The 19,085-nt window shown below is 34.9% G+C and overlaps 1 pseudogene; it reads left to right on the forward strand.

Annotated features, from left to right (window-relative positions):
* LOC109676473 (nucleoprotein TPR-like) overlaps window positions 1–15,802 on the forward strand; it is a 33,895-nt pseudogene extending 18,093 nt beyond the window's left edge.
* The last annotated feature ends 3,283 nt before the right edge of the window (window positions 15,803–19,085 follow it).

Consider the following 19,085-nt stretch of genomic DNA (forward strand, 5'->3'; position numbering starts at 1 on the left):
CAGTCCCGGGCAAAAGTGTTAAGATGATATCAAAAAGTAAACTAAAAAGTGAAAAAGGCAGGAGACATAGCTCAAAGTGGTACAGCATTTGCTTAGCAAGCACAAGGCCAGAGTTCAAATCTTAGTACTGCAAAAAAAAGAAAGAGAGGTCTTTGCTTCCAGCTTCTTTGTTGGGCCATTGATTCCCAAAATTATGCAAAATGTCTCTGACTAGGAACCTGCACTAGGGTTTGTGGTTAGACCAGTGACCCCATAGACATTTAAATATTCAAATTAAAATATGCTGTGCATCAGATGACTGCCATGTGACTGATGACCCCAAAATAATGCTGTTATCAAAAGTCTCTCTGTCCTCAACTGTGAACCCAACACCACACACTAGTTTTGCTTGCTTTTGATACAAATAGAATCACTCAGTATGCTTTGTTTTGGAAAAAGAAAAAAGAAAGAGAGAGACATATACACATTTTGCTAATGTAGTCTGGCCCTGAGCTCTTGGGCTCAAGGCATCCTCCTTCCTAGTCCACTGAGTAGTTAGAACTGTAGGTGCCTAACCACCATGGCCATTTGCTTTGAGTTTGGTTTTATTTTGTTGTTTTTCTAATGAACAAGTCAGTTGATGTAGTTCTATCTCATTCATGTTTTACTCTAATTTTGTTTGTTTATACACAACACACATCTACTGAAAGTATCATATGAGTGGCATTGTATGTGTGCTTTTTATCTAAAAATCTGTTGTCCATACTCTTCCCTCTGCCCTACCATATAATATATATGTATAAACACAAACACACAAACACACAATAGATGTGCATCTTTGTGTGGTCTCTATACTATTGAATCTTGTTTTAGAAAAGTGGAGCCATATATTTGGAATAAGAGTTTACTACTTTTTAATAAATAACAACTTATATTAAACTTAAAATAATTTTATTCCATTAAAATTTTCTTTACTTAGATTTTAGTATCTCAAATGATAATAGATAATACTGCTTTATTTTTTCAGGTAATATAAGTTAGGCTAACTTGAAGGTTTTTATAAGTTATATTTTCATTTGAAATTTTTCTTCTAACATTCCCAGAATCAAAGATAATACTATTATATAATACTAAAATTTTGTTCTTAGATTAGAGTGCTTTTGATGGAACTTGAAGAAGCCAGGGGTAATCATGTAATTCATGATGAGGAAGTGAGCTCTGCTGACATAAGCAGCTCATGTGAAGTAATATCACAGCATCTAATATCTTACAGAAATATTGAAGAGCTTCAGCAGCAAAATCAGCATCTCTTGTTTGCTCTGAGAGAACTGGCAGAAATCAGAGAAAGAGAAGAGCAAGAAACAACTTCATCTAAGTAAGCAGTTCACTACTTCACTTTGTTCAGCAAACACTGAAATTTCTTTTTTTGTTGTTGCTGTTGGTGGTACAGCAGTTTGAACACAGAGCTTCACACTTATAAGGCAGAAGCCTTGTTACTTGAGCCACTCCACCAAAAACTTCTTAATATGCCTCTAATAGTGCTGGATACTGGGGATATAGTGATAGAAAAAAGAAAATCAATCACAAATACCCCCAAAAAACAGTTTAAATAAGTAAATCTAGTTCAGTGTGACAAGTACTCCCACTAGGTGTGGAAGCATATAGCTGGAGGTCCTAGCCTGAATTACAAGAAACAGGCCAGATTTCATGGGGAAGATTTGAATAATTACTCAAGTTGAACAAAGAGTTTTTTTCGAAAGACAGTCTCTGATGCTCTAGAGGAGGAGAAATGGTTATAAAAGCATGAAGATGAGTTTAATCTGAGTAAAACTGGTTTAATTTTTGCAAACAGATTTTTCAGATGGTGTTGATGAGTACATTTCCTGAGTATTGTATAGTGAGGATTTTTAAGAGGTGGTTCTAAAACAGCAGAAAGGGGCAAAAAAGATAAAAGAAATGAAAACAGTATGCTTAGAGGTATATGAAGGTACTTCATAATTTATAGAAGAAATTAAATTTTCTTTTTAAAAGAAAACTCTTAATTAGAGCCCATGAAATAGAGTTATTTTTTTCCTGCAAAATCGCAGAGCTTCAGGTTAAACTTGAAAGCTCCCTTACTGAGCTGGAACAACTTCATGAGTCATGACAACATCAAATGCAGCTTGTTGATTCCATCCTTCATCAGCATTGATATGTACCATATCTTATTGTCACAAACAACAGGGTTTGATATTACACTACAAGGTAAGTTTTTATGTTATTTTAATGGAGTATTTTGAAATGTTAAGTTAAGGAATAGATTTTGTGACCTAAGCAATAGGCACTCAATATGGTAGCCTCAAATTTGACTACTATGTACAGTTGATTATATAACATGTCATCAGTTCTGAGACATTGTTTTATGTATTACTAAGAAGAAATATTGAGTATTGTTGACATCTCTACATTTTAGAATCAATGAATTATAAAACTTATTTTGGTTATATTTAAAAAAATTAAATCTGTAAGTAATAAACTTCATTTAATAAAATAAAAACACTATTAATGTGTTAATAGATTCCTTATTTCAGGACTCTTGTATTCTCATTTTTCATTTAAATAAATTTGGCTTCTTGAATTGGTAATATGTTTACAGGTAAACATAAAATGAAGCTGACTTATGAAAGCCAACAAAACATTTCATCAGTCTTTCTCCTTATTTTTGAAGCTTCAAGCTTGGGTGATATTTCTCTTGTGTCTGACACTCCAAAACGATCAAGAACCTCACAGACTGTTTCCACTCCTGCTACAGTGTCTGTTATTGAATCAACAGAGGCTGTAGAAGCTAAAGCTGCCCTTAAAGCGGTAAGGATCATGCTTTTTTAAGATCATAGATTATCTAGGGTTTGGGTTTTAGAGAACATAGTGTCATCTTCTAAAGATCTTCAATATTTAGTTACAGGAAAAATTTGAGAACTACAAAAAAGAAAAGGCAGACCATGAAAAAATACAAAATGAGCAGCTTGAGATGCTTCAAGAGCAAGTCACAGATTTGCTGTCACAAAGCACAAAAAATTTCTACCCAGCTAGATTTTGCTTCTAAATCATAAATTTCCTTTTATTAAAAAATTAGTAAAGTCAAAATGTTACAGTCCAGTGTTCAGATAGGTCAAGTTCAAGGGTTAATTGGCAATAGTATTGCTGTTTGTGGACTGTGTTCTAGGATGATGAACTTTTGTGGTTCATGTTTAACATTGGTTAAGAACCAACTAGTAAGGTGATTAACTGGTTTTTTCTGTGAACATTTTATGTGAAAGTGGTGATTTAGGAGCCTTTGTTGGAGTGAATTTTAGCTAAAATTCTACTAAGCAGAGAGAATTGACAAGAGTAAAATCTTTGGTGCCATTTAACAGACTCTTGGGTGAAGTAGAAACAGAAATCAATGTATTGCTTTTTCTTTTTAGGTCCCAGAACAGCAGTGACAGATCACATTGATTACTACTTCAGCTTTTGGTGAAAGAGGAATGTGAGTTCAGTTGTTTCATAATGTTTTTCTTAATTAAAGTTCCGGGAAGATGAACTATCTGTGAGGCAAATAACAAATCAATAATACTATACCATAAAAATATGTACTAAAGAGCTGTTTATCTGCAAAATGTGTCATATAGTTGTCTACTTTTGTTTTTAGCATACTTTCAGTCTTATCAGTAGAGATTAGTGACAGAGAAAACATCTCTCATCTTTTAGCTTGTGACTAGCTTCTAAGATAGGCTATTATTCATTTCCCCTGTGAAGTTATATGACAAGCGTGAAATTCTGAGCTGAGACATGGATTCAGCAATTCAACAGTTGGATGTGTTTTTACATTGTCAGGATACACCATTCTAAAACATTACCTGCAGTTTTTAGTGCTTACATTTCAAAGCCTTTTCAGTAAGAATTTTGAAACATTCAGTGACTAAAAAAACTTAAAATTGCTCTCAGTGTCTTTTTAAAAATTCATGTTTTAAATCTTCCAAACCTGCCCAAAACAGTGATAGGAGCAATAATAAATAAGGTCTGGATCATATTAAGCCATACATGCTGAACACTCACTTGAAGAAATATGTATCTTATTTTTCATAGAGTATATGTACCTTACAAGGAATATTTAAAATTATGGATACAGTTTTCTTGCATTTTTACCTCTGTAAGTTCCAGCACAACAGATCCAGCAACAGCCAATATCAAGCCAACTCCTGTTGTTTCTACTCCAAGTAAAGTGACAGCTGGAGCTATGGCTGGGAATAAGTCAACACCGAGGGCTAGTATCTGCCCAGTGGTTACACCTGCAACAGTTACAAATCCAACTACCACCCCAACAGTGACAGTGATACCCAAGACACAAGTAGAATCACAGGAAGGTTTGTAACATAAGTGTGATGGGACCGACAGCTTACTTAGTTATTTTGAGAAGATGACAGTAACTTCAAAGGATAAATAAGGCATCTGAGTGGATATTAACATTTTGAAGCATGTGCCTTTTAAGATACTTGTGCTTAAGTTTTTATTTTATTTTTTAAATTTTGTTTATCTTTTTGCTATAATAGGGATTACTGGGCCTCAAGCATGATAGTCAACTACTCAAAGTACTCTACCACTGAGCTATATTCCCACCCATCCCACCTTTTTATAAATTTCATTTTTTGTGACAGGGTCTTGCTAAATTGCCTGGGCTGGCCTCAAACTCTCAATGCTTCTGCCTCAGCCTCTGAAAAAGCTAGGCTTACAGACATGTACACCACACCAGCCAGGATACTTGTTAATGCAACAGATTTCCTCCTTCTCTCTCTTCTTTTCTGCTTTGCTTTGTTTATAAGGTAATGAAGAGGGAAAATCTATCCCTGTACACATATGGCATGGAGTTTTAGAACCAAAGTGTTTGCTTCTGATGGCTAACAAAGATGATAAGAAATCTTCTTTGAAAAGCATAGTAAATGGCTAGTTTGGTTCAATCCAAATAACACTTTTCCCTAAAATTATCTGAGCCTCTCCTTTCTTTCTCCACTTTGTTCCCATGTTACTTTATTACTCATTACAGCAATTAAACTTTGTATTTTATTTGATTTTATAAATGACTTTTTACTTTACAGATTGAACTTTAAGTTATGAGTCTCATTTGAACCCTTTACCTAATTCCAAAGTAGATGTTAAGTAAAACTCTGCACAAAATATATTTCCTTAAAGTTGTATCTTCATAAATGTTAGACTTCAGTAAATGCTAGCATTCTGTCTTGTTTTGTCTGTTTGTGGGGGGAGTCCGTTTATTTTGTTTTTTGTGTAGTCCTGGGAATCAAACCCAGCCTCTCACATACGCTAGGCAAGCACTCTACCACTGAGCTATGCCCCTGGCTCCAAACTTGATGCTTGTGTTGTGATATTAATTAAAAACAAAATAACGCCTGATGAAAATTTCTAATTTGACTTTGAGCTCCTTAATTTTCATTAATTTTACTTGGTTTTAATTTAAATGGAAAAATAAATGCAAGAACTGTTTCGATACTTATTGAATTTAGCCAACAGATTATTGCATGCTATCATATTAATAACATAAATAATATAAACGTATATAGTCATCACTTTTACCCAGTGTTTTTACATAGTAAGTGGTAAGAAATATGTACACAAAAACTGCAAAATGTGGGCCCGTGGAGTGGTTCAAGCTGTAGAGTGCCTGCCTAGCAAGTGTAAGGCCCTGAGTCCAAATCCCAGTCCCACCAAAAAAAAACAATTTCAAAAACCACAGAAATGTGACATATACCAAAGAATGGAGAAATATAAGTCCAGTTTTGGTAAAGGTAGATGACTTACATTAAATACTATAATTATTTTTCAGCTATGCAGTCAGAGAGGGCTGTGGAACATGTTCTAGTTTTTGGAAGAACAAGTGGGTCTCTTTGTTCAACTAGTCCTAATGTCCAGCCTTCCACTTCTCAACCCATTTTAACTGTTCATCAGCAAACACAGGCTACAGCTTTTGTGTAGCCCACTCCACAGACTCATCCTCAGATCGAGCCTGCAAATCAAGAGTTATCCTCAAACATAGTCGAGGCTGTTCAGAGTTCACCAGTTGAGCAGCCTTCTACTTCCACAGCAGTGCTTGGCACTGGTGAGATATATTTTACAATGAAGTTAGAGTGCATTTAGAATTGCTTAGATATAACACATATCAAATAGAATGCATATATTCCTAATGTTTCATGTTTACTATTGAATTGGTTTTGATCCATTGTTTTTACCATTAAGTAAAAGTCTTTCTTACTCTCTAGTTCTAAACTTTTTGACTGGTTTTAGAAGCAAAACAACCACAAGCATTATATCTAATTTAATGCAGATACTGACCATAGCCTCTTTATATACAGTTTAAATGTTTTCACTTAAACTTTGTAAATTGCAATTATATATCAGTGTAATTGTAGTGAGTCAGATGTATTATAAAAGTTTTATTAGTGAAAGGTTAGATTAGCATGAAACCATTGAATCAGAGCTTAAGTTGCCCTTTGTTTAATCATAGATAACCAAGAAAACTTATGTCTATGAGCATTAATCTAAGACTTGGTTAATTATATTTGAATCTATATAATTAAATGCCTAATATGTCCTTTAGTTAAGTGACTGAATTAGCTATTTTTAAAAATGTTCTAAAATTATCTTTGTCCAAATGGAGTTAGTATCATGCTCTAATTCAAGATTTAAGTTGCATGATTTTAAAGTTTCAGCTACACCAAGTTCCTCTTTGCCAAAGCATACACGTGAAGAAGAAGATAGCACCATAGAAGCTTCAGACCAAGTCTCTGATGATACAGTGGAAATGCCTCTTTCAAAGAAGCTGAAAACTGTTACACCCATAGGTACTTATGTGTGTAAAGTCCTTTCTGTTTATTTTTATCAGTAGCAATAAGATGCTCTTTTCAGTGATAGCCGAAGACAAGTTAACCTTTTGGGGTCATAACACATTATCTGAAAAATTCTCTTATTAAACTTAACTAAAAAGTTTTCACCGATCACCCATACATTGTTGCTGTCTCCAATGGTGCTTTGTATCTTCACATATCTATGATTGGATTTGTCCTCATTTCAGTAAAAAACACAGAAGAAATAAGTTGAATCCCATTTCAAAGTTGTTTTTTGTTTAATTTGAGGAATAAGGAAGTTTTTAGTCTCATGGACACTTTGCACTCTTATCTACCATTTTTTCCTAAGATTAGTCAGGGGTTGGGCATGGTGGCTCATGCCTATAATTTGGGAGGCAGTTTGGGAGGCAGAGATAGGATGATTGTAGTTTGTGGCCAGCCCTGGCAATAAAGTAGCCAGGCATAAAGTAGCCAGCCATCTATAATCCTAACTACCTGTGAGTGAAGATAGGAAGACTGAGGCAAAAACTTGAGACCGTATCTGAAAAATAACTAAAGCAAAAAGCTCTGCGGGTGTGGATCTTGTGGTAGAGTACTTGCCCAGCAAGTATGAGTGCTTGAGTTCAAACCCTAGTACTGCCAAAAAAAGAAAAAGATTAACCAAAATTATGTTCCTTTTGCTAAAGCAAAACTAATGAGTTTGAGTTAGGTTTTGTCTGACACATTAAATCTACTAAATTAATTTTACTTTCATGAATTAGTAACATTCCTGAGTGACAGATCCTGAAAAGAATTTTGTCTTAATGTCTTATTACACTGTTGTGATTAATAAATTGTACGATACAATTTAGGAAGAAGCTATGACAGAGGAAAGTACTGATGGAGAGGTAGAGACTCAAGTGTACAACCAGGATTCTCAAAATTCCTTTGGAGAAGTAAGCAAAAACAGACTTAAAATATGCACTGTTGAGATAAATGGAAGCATTTGTCCTTTTGAAAACTTGTCTTTACATTTAATGAAACATTACTGGAATTGACCAGTGCCATTTCTGCTTTGTTTTACTTCTGTAAGTGTACTGTTCTCTAGGCTTACATGAAAGAATGTTTTCATTCATAGGTGACAAAGCTTATTCCAAGTCATGAGTTGTCTGAGTAAAGATTGATCCACCATTTTAATATTTGAAAGGACAAGAGTGCTGGTTGAGTCTTATTACTCCTAGTGCCTCACCTAGTACTTCCGTGTTGATTCCCTTTCAGAATTAAAATAATCCATGAAATGAAAAGTACTAGTGCACTTTCTCATGTTTAGAACTCTTATTGAAGCTCCTCCAGAGCAACCTTACTAGTGGAAATAGCATAGACTCTGAAGTCGCAAAGCTCTAGGGTCCATTCCTAGCTTCCCCGCTTAGAAGCTGCATGACTGACTATAAGTCTCATTAACCCTCTCACTTGCTTTGCTTGCTGGAACACTGTAACATATTAAGGTCACTAAAGCACCTAAAATAATACCTACCACATGTACTTATGGTGTTACTACTTTCCTTCCCTCCCCATAAGATGAGAATTCACAGTAATCCTTGACTCTGAAATTTATTGGCCAATTTAATTGTCGTAACGTTACTCTGTGGGTGAAGAAACTAATGCCCAGATAAGTAATGAGCCCAGGTTGACACGTTATTGGAGCTGGGATTTGAACCCAGGCTGTGCGGTTTCCAGCTATAACCTCAAGCTTGAAATAATTCTTCCTGTCTGTATAAACTTTCAGGATAATTTTATTGTGATTTTTATCTGTATAAAATTAAGGAATTTTTTCACATTAGCCCTAAGTAATTATAGACTGCAAGTGAATTTTAGTTTCTTTGATGAATTAATTTTACCACTTTCTTTTTACTTAAAAACACAAAGCTAAGCCTTTGGATACATAGTACTGTAAATGACATCTGTTTTATGTATCTATTGGAGTGTCTGATGTAAAGAACAGAAAAGTAATTTGAAAAAAATTAGAACTTTGACTTATGCTAGCTTTTTCTATACTTACACTGAAGGATACAGTGGTCTATAAACACTGTAGGTAATTACTATTTCCTATTTATAATTTGTTTGTTTCATTCTGAGCATCACAATGGCACTTAAGTTTCAGATTGCAGAGCATTTTGGATTTTCAGATTAGGATGCTCAGTATAGGTCCCTATTGTGGAGTTAGAAGGTTTAAAGTACTCAGCTTCAGGGGGGAAAGTTTATTTTAAAAAGACAATAAAATAGCTTACTTTATCAGTGTGTTTCTACTTTATCTCTAGTTTGGGAAAAACAGCATTTTAATAAAATGTTGCAGGCTCATGGACCTTTTGTCTGACTGGTCTGCAAGTGTATTGTGCATTTACCACACTGGCAATGGAGCACTTGAAATACAGCTAGTCCAATTGAAATAAATATAAAATATTCACTGCATTTTGAAGGCTTAGTGATAATTTAAAATTGTAAAATATTTGATTTTTACATCAGTTACATTGAAATAACATTTTGGTTTTTTATTGTTGTACTGCAGGTACATTGTGACATTTACAAAAGTTCTTACAATATATCATAGTTGAATTCACTCTTTCCATCATTCTCCTTTATCTCCTCTTCCCTCATTCCTGGAATAGTTCAGCAGGTCTCATTTTTCCATTTACATATATATGTACAGAATATTTCCACCACATTCAACCTCCTACTCCCTTTCTTTATATACTCCCCCTCCTACTGGTATCAACCACCAGAAAGGACCTGTTACCTTCCTATTTTCTGTTTTTGAAAAAAATGTATTTTTGTTTGCTTAAGCTAGCTCCATAAAATATACTACTAAAACTCATTTTACCACTTATCTCTTTTATTAAGTTTCTGGTAAAAAGTCTACAATTCTCTTGGATATCACACATCTACAATATCAGACTAGTAGTTTTGAATAGCCACATAATCTCCATATACGTTTATTCTTATTGAACTATTTCTCTATAAGGTTTATGTAATATATTCTACTGGAAGACAGTAAAGAAAGTCAAGTTTGCCATATATTTTAAATAAATTCTCCTTTTAAACAATATATTTTTTAAAAATAAAATGTTGCTAATCCATAAATATCCTTTAGTCTTTACTTCAATCTGTAATATCTCACACTTTTAGGTGTATTTGACTTTTCTAATTTAGTTTGTAAATTTTGGACTTTTTCATTTTTAACATGAGTCACCCAGGGAGATTATTATCCCTATGGAAGACAGTGAAGAAACTTTCAATCTCTACAAATAAATCTTGGACCACTTCAGTCTGATCAGCATATGACTTTATCCCAGGCAAAGGAGATGATGTTATTGTAATTGACAGTGATGATGAAAAAGATGATGATAATAAAAACGATGGAGAACATGATGTGAGGAGAATTTGGTTTTGAAAGGATCCAGTATTTTTAAACTTCTTATTTATTTGTTTGTTTTGCAGAGAGCTAGGGCTCTCTACCACTGAGCTACATCCCAGCCCTTGGTTTTTTGAGACATGATCTCATTGTGTAGCCTAAACTGGCTTCAAACTCACAGTCCTCCTGTGCGCCTGAGTGCTGGGATTATGGGAATATGTGCCACCATGCTTGACTCAGTATTTTTAAACTACAAGATGAAAATGCATTTTAAATCTTAGATACTACCAATGTATTAGTGAATTCTGATTACCAGGTTCAGTAGATTACATTATTTTTCTCTTATCTTGATTATTTCAGAAAAGAGCAATTTATAATGAAAACAAACATAGAATACCAATAACAGAAAGTCCCAGTTTTTAAAATTTTGGGTTTTTTTTTTTAGTGTTTGCTGAGCCATTTATAATTTATTTTTGGTCTTAATCTTCTTGACAAATGTCTGAATGTGCCAAATCTCATCTGAATTTAATTATAAACACTATAGTTTCTGGAGATGAAAAGAAACAAAAAATTGTTTTTTCTCCTCTTGGAGCCCTGTACTTATTTCAGAAGTTTTTGAGGTATCATCATTATTAAGTGACATTTCAGTGGAATTTCATACTTCATTTTGGGATTTATTCCTGCATGGATAGTTTCTTCATTTAGATTCTTTTGTTAATAAAGCAACATGTTTTTTAAGCTCCTGATATGGTATAATATTATTAATTTTCAACTTTATTCAAATTGAATAGAGTTAAAGTGGACCACTCGACACTTTGTGACCTACAATGTTTGCACAGTGCCATGGGAATAGAGATCAGAATTGATCATTACTGTACTAATTCCCTGAAGGGTCATAGCTGTGCTTTTGGTATCACTGAACTAATCCTATACAACTCTGAGGTTAACCCCTCTGTCCTGATCAATGATGAGTAACTTTAAGTCCTTAAGTGTGGTATTAAGATGTGCATACCATGTGGGCCATATCCTCGATCTTAATTCACATACGGGGATTCTTCCTTCTACTAGGATTGTGAAGAAGATGAAGAAGACAACAATGATAACAAAGATGACACTGGGATGGGAGATGAGGGTGAAGATAGCAATTAAGGAACTGGTAGTGCAGATGGTAATGACGGCTATGAAGCTGATGATGCTGAGGTAACTGGTTAAAATTTTGACCATTTTCTTTAAGAGTTTGCTTAGAAAATTTGCTGCTTTCCTATAATACAGAAAGGCCTACTTTATGCCTTTCCTTTGTTTGTTTGGTTTCATGGATTATTTTGGTTTTCTATGGTTTAGTTAATCATTTGGTCTGGTTTTTAAAGGTAATTATTTGATTTATTTGAGCTTAAGTAATCATGTTTTTTTCTTAGGAGGGTGATGGGACTGATCCAGGTACAGAAACAGAAGAAAATATGGGTGGAGGTAAAAGTAATCAGAGAGCTGCTGATTCTCAACACAGTGGTGAGACATTACTAATCTTTTCTAAATTGAATATTTCTGAAAATATTTTCTAAACTAGAATAGTACTTTATCATTCAGGTAATAAAACTGTATTTAATATGTTGGGAACAAAGGACTCTTATTAAGTACTATATTATACTATGGCCTACATCCTTGAACTGCTGTAAAATTCAAACATACTGAAATTTCCAAGGTACTTGGAACAAAGCTACTTTCTGTTCTCATTAACTGGAAAAATTAAAACGGGAATGTGTAATAGATGCTCACGACCAGAAGAGGCCAGTATAATCAAGCTGCGTGTTTTAAGATTTGTGTATATTGGAGACTTGCGATGTTGTCGTGCAATAACTAATGGGGGGAAAAAGACTTTCTAAAATAAATATAGCATGACTTCTTCTAAATCTCTAAAAGAATGAGTCCTGAAGATCCATTGAAAACTTGTAAGCATTAAAGGCTTATGGAAATTACAGAAATAATTTTGTTTTAGTATTATTGCTTTAAAATGTGTTTTAAAGAATTAGTGATCATGTGGTGTAATTTTCATAGATTTACAGATAATAATATAAAGTCAAAACCAGTGGGGTAATGGGAAAAATGCACCTGGATTATTGTATATGTGTGGATATTTAAAAGGAAAAGGTATATTTTTATTTAATATAAGGCAAATGCAAGCAACTTCTTTTAAATTTTAAGAGAAAAAAACCAATGAATATTGAGCTATATAATAAACAAGTGTCTCTGTAAACATTTCATAGATTAAATGTTAACTCTGCCATTTTTTGCAGATTCAAGACACATACTGAATGCTCACTGAATATTCATGCAAGACCTTCTTTTTATTTTTTTCATTGTTGTTGCTGTTTTGTTTTGTTGGTTTTGCAGCCAAGCAAAAATAGGCCTAGATGTCTGGGTAATAGATGGATTATGGTACATTGCCAGAAGTTACTTAGGGCTTTTCTGAGCACCTTTACTTGTCCTAAATTCTTACCTAAACTTCCTAACTGTAGGTACATAAAGAATCTGAATCCTTGAGAAGTAAAGTGACTTAAGTATAGTCACAAAGATGTTAGAGCAAAGATAAGACTCTAGACCTCAGACTTACAAACTACTAAGTCTGTGACATCTTACCTACTTTTTATAGTAGAAGAGAGCTCTTTTGCTTTACAAGGTATGTAGAAAGCCTAGACAGAAGAGGGTCAATTGAACTTGAAATGTAGAAAAAGCAAAATAAAAAGTTGCCACTGTATAAGGCTTTCTCCATCCCCCTCCCTCACTGCCAATGTTATTTGTTACACTGGTACTCTGAGAGCTGACCTTTAAGTAATTTTCCCACCAAAGAGCAAAATAAAAAGTTGCCACTATGTTAGGCTTTCTCCACCCCTCCCCCCACAAATCTTATTTGTTACACTTGTACTCTGAGGTCTGACCTTAAGTAATTTTCACACCTTATTTCATGTGTTGCCATGATAACTAAGCTAAGTACTTTTTTACCATTATTAACAGTCTTGAGAATAACCTTACTTTTACTTGTATATTAAATTTGCTCCATTCACCAACAAAAAACAGACTGAAAGAGGTTAAGGGACTTACCCAAAGCCACACAACTCATAAGGGTTGTTATCTGTGGGTCCATAGCTTACAGTTGTTGACACACCATCTCACTAATTTACTTCTGGATATAGACGTGAAGTGACTATTCTTCCTGGCAAGATGAGTATATTTGGGGATTGTCTATGTTATTTTGTGGCAAAATTTTAGTTCAAAATAACCTTCTTTTCCTATAGGTGAAGGAAATACAGGTGCAGCACAGTGACCTTTTCCCCAGGAGACAACTAGAGAACAGCAGCCATCACCAGCATTTGAAAGACAGACTCCTTGTGCACCCAAGTCACCAAGACGTCTACCCCATCCACTTCCCCCATGCCTGACCATTCATGCTCCACCTCAAGAGTTGGAACCACCAGTTCAGGTAGAAAAAAAAACTGGCTGTTCAGAGAAATGAACTTTTAAAATATTGGCTTTTCTATCTTTCTATTAGGGATTATTCTTTTTTTCAGGAATTAAATTAAGTTTTTCAATGTTTTGGGTTACTTTTATAAGACTTTTTTAAACTAAAACTAATCTGATTTCCTTTCCTTGAATTATGGCAGTAGTTTACTTTTATAAATTGATTGAAATTTGGAAAGATAAGGCTTACTAGAAATTGTATATAAATTGAAATATATAGAAACTGAAATGATTGTAGTCATAGCAGATAAAATTGTGGTTGCTGTTTCTTCAGGTTACAAAAGATGATTTCCTTGAATTTTAAAGTAAAATGCTTTTTGGCAGCTCAGTAACATTGTTTTTTAATGTTCTGTCTTTGGAATTTCTGTTGTAGTTTTTTCCATCTTGCTTGCAATCACATATTTCTACTTTTAAAGTTGATGAAAGAGTGTATGACCCTTCATGTGTTTAGGAAGTAGCAGATTTGCATATATATTAACCATAGGCTCTTGCAGAACACAGTAGGAAAAGTATAATGCTTCTATTAATCCACTGTGAGTTTTGCCCTGGAATATACTATGTTCAAGACTAATTAAGTACCAATAGTGAAAATCACTTCATTATTTCAAATACAAAGTCTAAAGGATCATGTATGGATGCCGTGACATATATTCAACTTACCAGTTTAAAAGTAGAATTGTCTTAACTGGGAAACAATTGATAAGAAAGCAGTATTGCTACTTGAATTACAAAGACCACTTAAGCCTTAAAATCCAAAAGTAACATTTTCAGTTAAGGAGATAGGAATAAAATTAATTTATTATACAAATAAAATAATAACATAAGTTGGTTTTAATTTAAATATTGGGTAATATTTTGTGTGTTGGTTAATTTTACTATAAATTTGGGGTCGGGGACAAGTACTAAGGTTTGAATTCAGGGCTTTGTGTGTTCTTGGCAGGTGCTCTCCCACTTGAGTCATGCCCTATAGCCCTTTTTGCTCTGGTTATTTTGGAGATAGGGTCTCAATTCCTGTCATCGCTGGAAGAACAGGTATAAACCACCATGCTTTTTTCCATTGAGATGGGAATCTCACAAGTGTTTTTGACTGGACAACACTGGAGCCATAATCTCCTTGATCTCAGCTTTCCACAGAGCTTGGGTGGCAGGCATGCTCCACCATGCCAGGTGATTATTTGAAATGGGGTCAATGGTGATCTTCCCAATCTCAGCCTCCCAAGAGGCTAGAATTACAGGCATGAGCCACTGGCACCTGGCTTGGTTAATAAAAATTTTTTATTCATTACTGTAACTTAAAATTTGTGTGTTAGGCATACTGATATATTCTTACAGCCCAGTTACTCAGGAGATAGAAACAGGAGGATCATGGTTTGAGACCAGCTTAGGCAAAAGTTAGCAAGACCCTGTCTCAAATACAAACCAGGAATGGTGGCACACGCCTGCGGTCCCAGCTACTTGGGGGTTTGAGGTAGAAGGATTGTGATCTGAGGCAAGCCCAGGCAGTTAGCAGGAGACCTATCTGAAAAACAAACTAAAAGCAAAAAAACTGGGGGCATGACTAAAGTGATAGAGCACTTGCTTCCCAAGTGCATGGCCCTGAGTTCAATCCCCAGTACCATCACAAAAAAGTCACTGATTTTTTTAAATACAAGAATCTATCAGTTTTTGAGAAAATATCTTGATAACTACAAAACTGCTAACATAAGCAGTTTTATTGCCAGATTGAAAAGCTGTATTTATTGCTTTTGGGTGTTTGGTTTTTTGCCTAATTCCTCAAAACAAATACAATCACTCTTTTTAAACATAGATGATTCGGATGACTAGGAGGCAATCTGTAGGACATGAGCTTCAGTTGTCTCCAGCAATAGATGGCATGGTAAGTATCTTCCCATCGTGTAAACTGTGTGAATAGCTCATGTGCTTGCTGTTGTGCCTGCTGACTATGTTTTCTGCAGCAACATCTTTTTAATGACGAAGATAGAACAGTTCCACGTACTCCAACTCTTGTCATGCCGCATCAACTGATGGATTTCCTGAAGCTTTTCAGTAAGTTAATGAAGGAGAAACATATTTCATGATTAATCAATTTCTTTCTGTTTCCCCATTAATTTGCTTATTATTTGATTTGTTATGTGCTGAGTCCTTTACTGTGTACTCATCAGCACTTGGAGTAGGAGGGTCGAGAATGTCATGTTGGGGAAAATTACACAAATGCAAATGAAATACATGTGCTTCTATTAAGAATTTTAAATTGAAAGAAAGTTTAGCAATTGCTAAAAGGATGGTGTTTGTGGTTAGAATACTTATGTTTAAAACTAGCTTTACTGCTTTTTCTCCTGAGTAACCTTATTCTATTTATTTATTTATTTTTATTTTATTTATATTCATTTATTTACAGATGCATACATTGTTTGGGTCGTTGCTTCCCCCTACACCCCACCCCCTCTTTCCCCCCCCTCAACCCCCCTCGCTTCCAGGCAGAATCTGTTCTGACCTTATCTCTAATATTGTTGGAGAGAAAACAAAGGCAATAATAAGAGAGACAAAGCATTTTTGCTAGTTGAGATAAGGATAGCTCTGTAGAGAGATTCCTAGCTTTGCTTCCATGTACCAATGTGTTACATCCCACGCTAATTCATCTCTTACTGACCTTTTCACTAGTTCCTGACCCCCGTCTCATATTGAGCTCTGTCACTTTAAGGTTCCTGTATTAGTTCCTCTATAGTAGGGACATCAAATACTTTCATGTTTTGGATTTCTTACCTATCCCCATGTGATCCAAGTCCAACTATATTGCTGCACTTGCTCTAGATCTAAAGTCTGCATATCAGGGAGAACATATGATTTTTGGTCTTCTGAGTGTGGCTAACCTTGCTTGGGATGATGTTCTCCAGTTCCATCCATTTACTTGCGAATGATAAGATTTCATTCTTTTTCATGGCTGAGTAAAATTCCATTGTGTATAAATACCACATTTTCTTAATCCATTTGTCAGTAGTGGGGCATCTTGGCTGTTTCCATAATTTGGCTGTTGTGAATAGCGCTGCAATAAACATGGGTATACAGGTGCCTCTGGACTAAAGTGCTTTACATTCCTTTGGGTATATCCCCAAGAGTGAGTGGGATTGCTGGATCATATGGCAGATTTATGTTTAGATTTTTAAGAAGCCTCCAAAATTTTTTCCTGAGTGGTTGCAATTGCTGGCATTCCCACCAGCAGTATACTCTGTTTCCTTTTCTCCCACATCCTTGCCAACACCAGTTGTTAGTTGTGTTTTGGATGATGGCTATTCTAACAGTGGTGAGGTGGAATCTTAGTGTGGTTTTTTATTTGCATTTCCTTTGTGACTAGAGATTGTGAGCATTTTTTCATGTGTTTTTTGACCATTTGAATTTCTTCTTTTGAGAAGGTTCTGTTTAGTTAAATTGCAGATTTCTTTATTGGTTCATTGATTTTGGAAGAGTTCAGTTTTTTGAGTTCCTTGTATATTCTGCTTATCAGTCCTCTGTCTGATGTATAGCTGCCAAATATTTTCTCCCCTTCTGTGCATGGTGACTTCAGTTAAGAGACCAAATCTGTTGTTGTGCAGAACCTTTTTAGTTTTATGAAGTCCCATTCGTCTATGCAATCTCTTAGTTGCTGAGCTGCTGAGGTTCCATTGAGAAAGTCCTTGCCTATATCTATTAGTTCCAAAGTATTTCCTACTCTTTCCTGTACCAACATTAGAGTTTGGGATCTGATATTATGGTTCTTGATCCATTTTGAGTTAATACTGGTATAGGGTGATAAACATGGATCTAGTTTCAGTTTTTTTCAGAATGCTAACCAGTTTTCCCAGCAGTTTTTGTTGAAGAGGTTGTCTTTTCTCCATCATACATTTTTAGCACCTTTATCAAAGACAAGTTGGTTATAGTTGTGTGGCTTCATAGCCGGATCCTCTATTTTATTCCACTGATTTTCATGTCTGGTTTTGTGCCAGTACCATGCTATTTTTATTGCTATTGCTTCATAATATAGTTTGAAGGTGGATATTGTGATACTTCCAGCATTGTTCTTTTTGCTGAGTATTGCCTTGGTTATTCATGGCCTCTTGTGTTTCCAGATGAACTTTAGAGTAGATTTTTCAATCTCTGTAATGAAGGTCATTGAGATTTTGATGGGAATTGCATTAAACATGTAGATTGATTTTGGTAGAATAGCCATTTTTATTATGTTGTTTCTACTAGTCCATAAGTACAGGAGATCTCTCCACCTTCTGTAGTCTTCCTCAATCTCTTTCCTCAGGGATTTGTAATTTTCCTTGTAGAGGTCATTCACATCCTTTATTAAGTTTACTCCTAGGTACTTGATTTTCTTTGAGGCTATTGTAAATGGAATTGTTTCCATATATTCTTTCCCAGTTTGTTCATTATTGTTGTATAGAAAAGCTAAAGATTTTTGTAAGTTGATTTTGTATCCTGTAACCCTACTGTAGCTGTTGATGGTGTCTAGGAGTTTTTGGGTAGAGCCTTTTGGGTATATAAGGTACAGGATCATATCATCTGCAAATAGGGATATTTTGACAGTTTTTTTTAACCTATTTATATTCCTTTTATTTCTTCTTCTGGCTAGGAATTCCAGTACTATGTTGAATAGGAGTGGGGATAGTGGGCACCCACATCTTGTTCCTGATTTTAGGGGAAATGGTTTCAGTTTTTCACCATTAAGTATGATGTTGCCTGTAGGTTTGTCATATATGGCCTTTATGATATTGAGGTACATTCCTTCTATTCCTAGTTTTCTCAGAGCTTTTATCATGAAGTGGTGTTGGATCTTGTCAAAGGCTTTTTCTGCATCTATTGAAATGATCAAGTGGTTTTTGTCTTTACTTCTATTGATGTCCTGTATTACATTTATTTATTTGCATATGTTGAACCAGTCCAAAGAGATACATCTGATTTATTGCCACAGAGTATCTGTTCAGTATACACATGTACTTGGTGACATGTTTCTGTAACATCTTTTTGTGTGGAAACACATGCTGTCTTTGGATCAAGTGCTCTGAGGATTCTGGGTATTTTATTTATAGTTTGATTCCAACACCATCAAACACTTTCTCCCTTAAGATACACCAAGCACTAGACTGTTCACAACTTGAATGCTGTCACAGTATCGTACATACTTTCTAGGTCAGCTCCTACCATGTCTTTGATCTGTTTGACCTGTTTATTTGGTCTTCTCTAAGCACTCTCACTTTTCCTCGGACATGTCATCATCTTGTCTCAGAAACTGTACTCTTGTGTGTCCAACCCTCCTTCAAACGTTTTAATACTATTAAAGACCAATTTCTAAT

Source organism: Castor canadensis, chromosome 14 (assembly GCF_047511655.1).
Source record: "Castor canadensis chromosome 14, mCasCan1.hap1v2, whole genome shotgun sequence".
Taxonomy (NCBI): domain Eukaryota; kingdom Metazoa; phylum Chordata; class Mammalia; order Rodentia; family Castoridae; genus Castor; species Castor canadensis.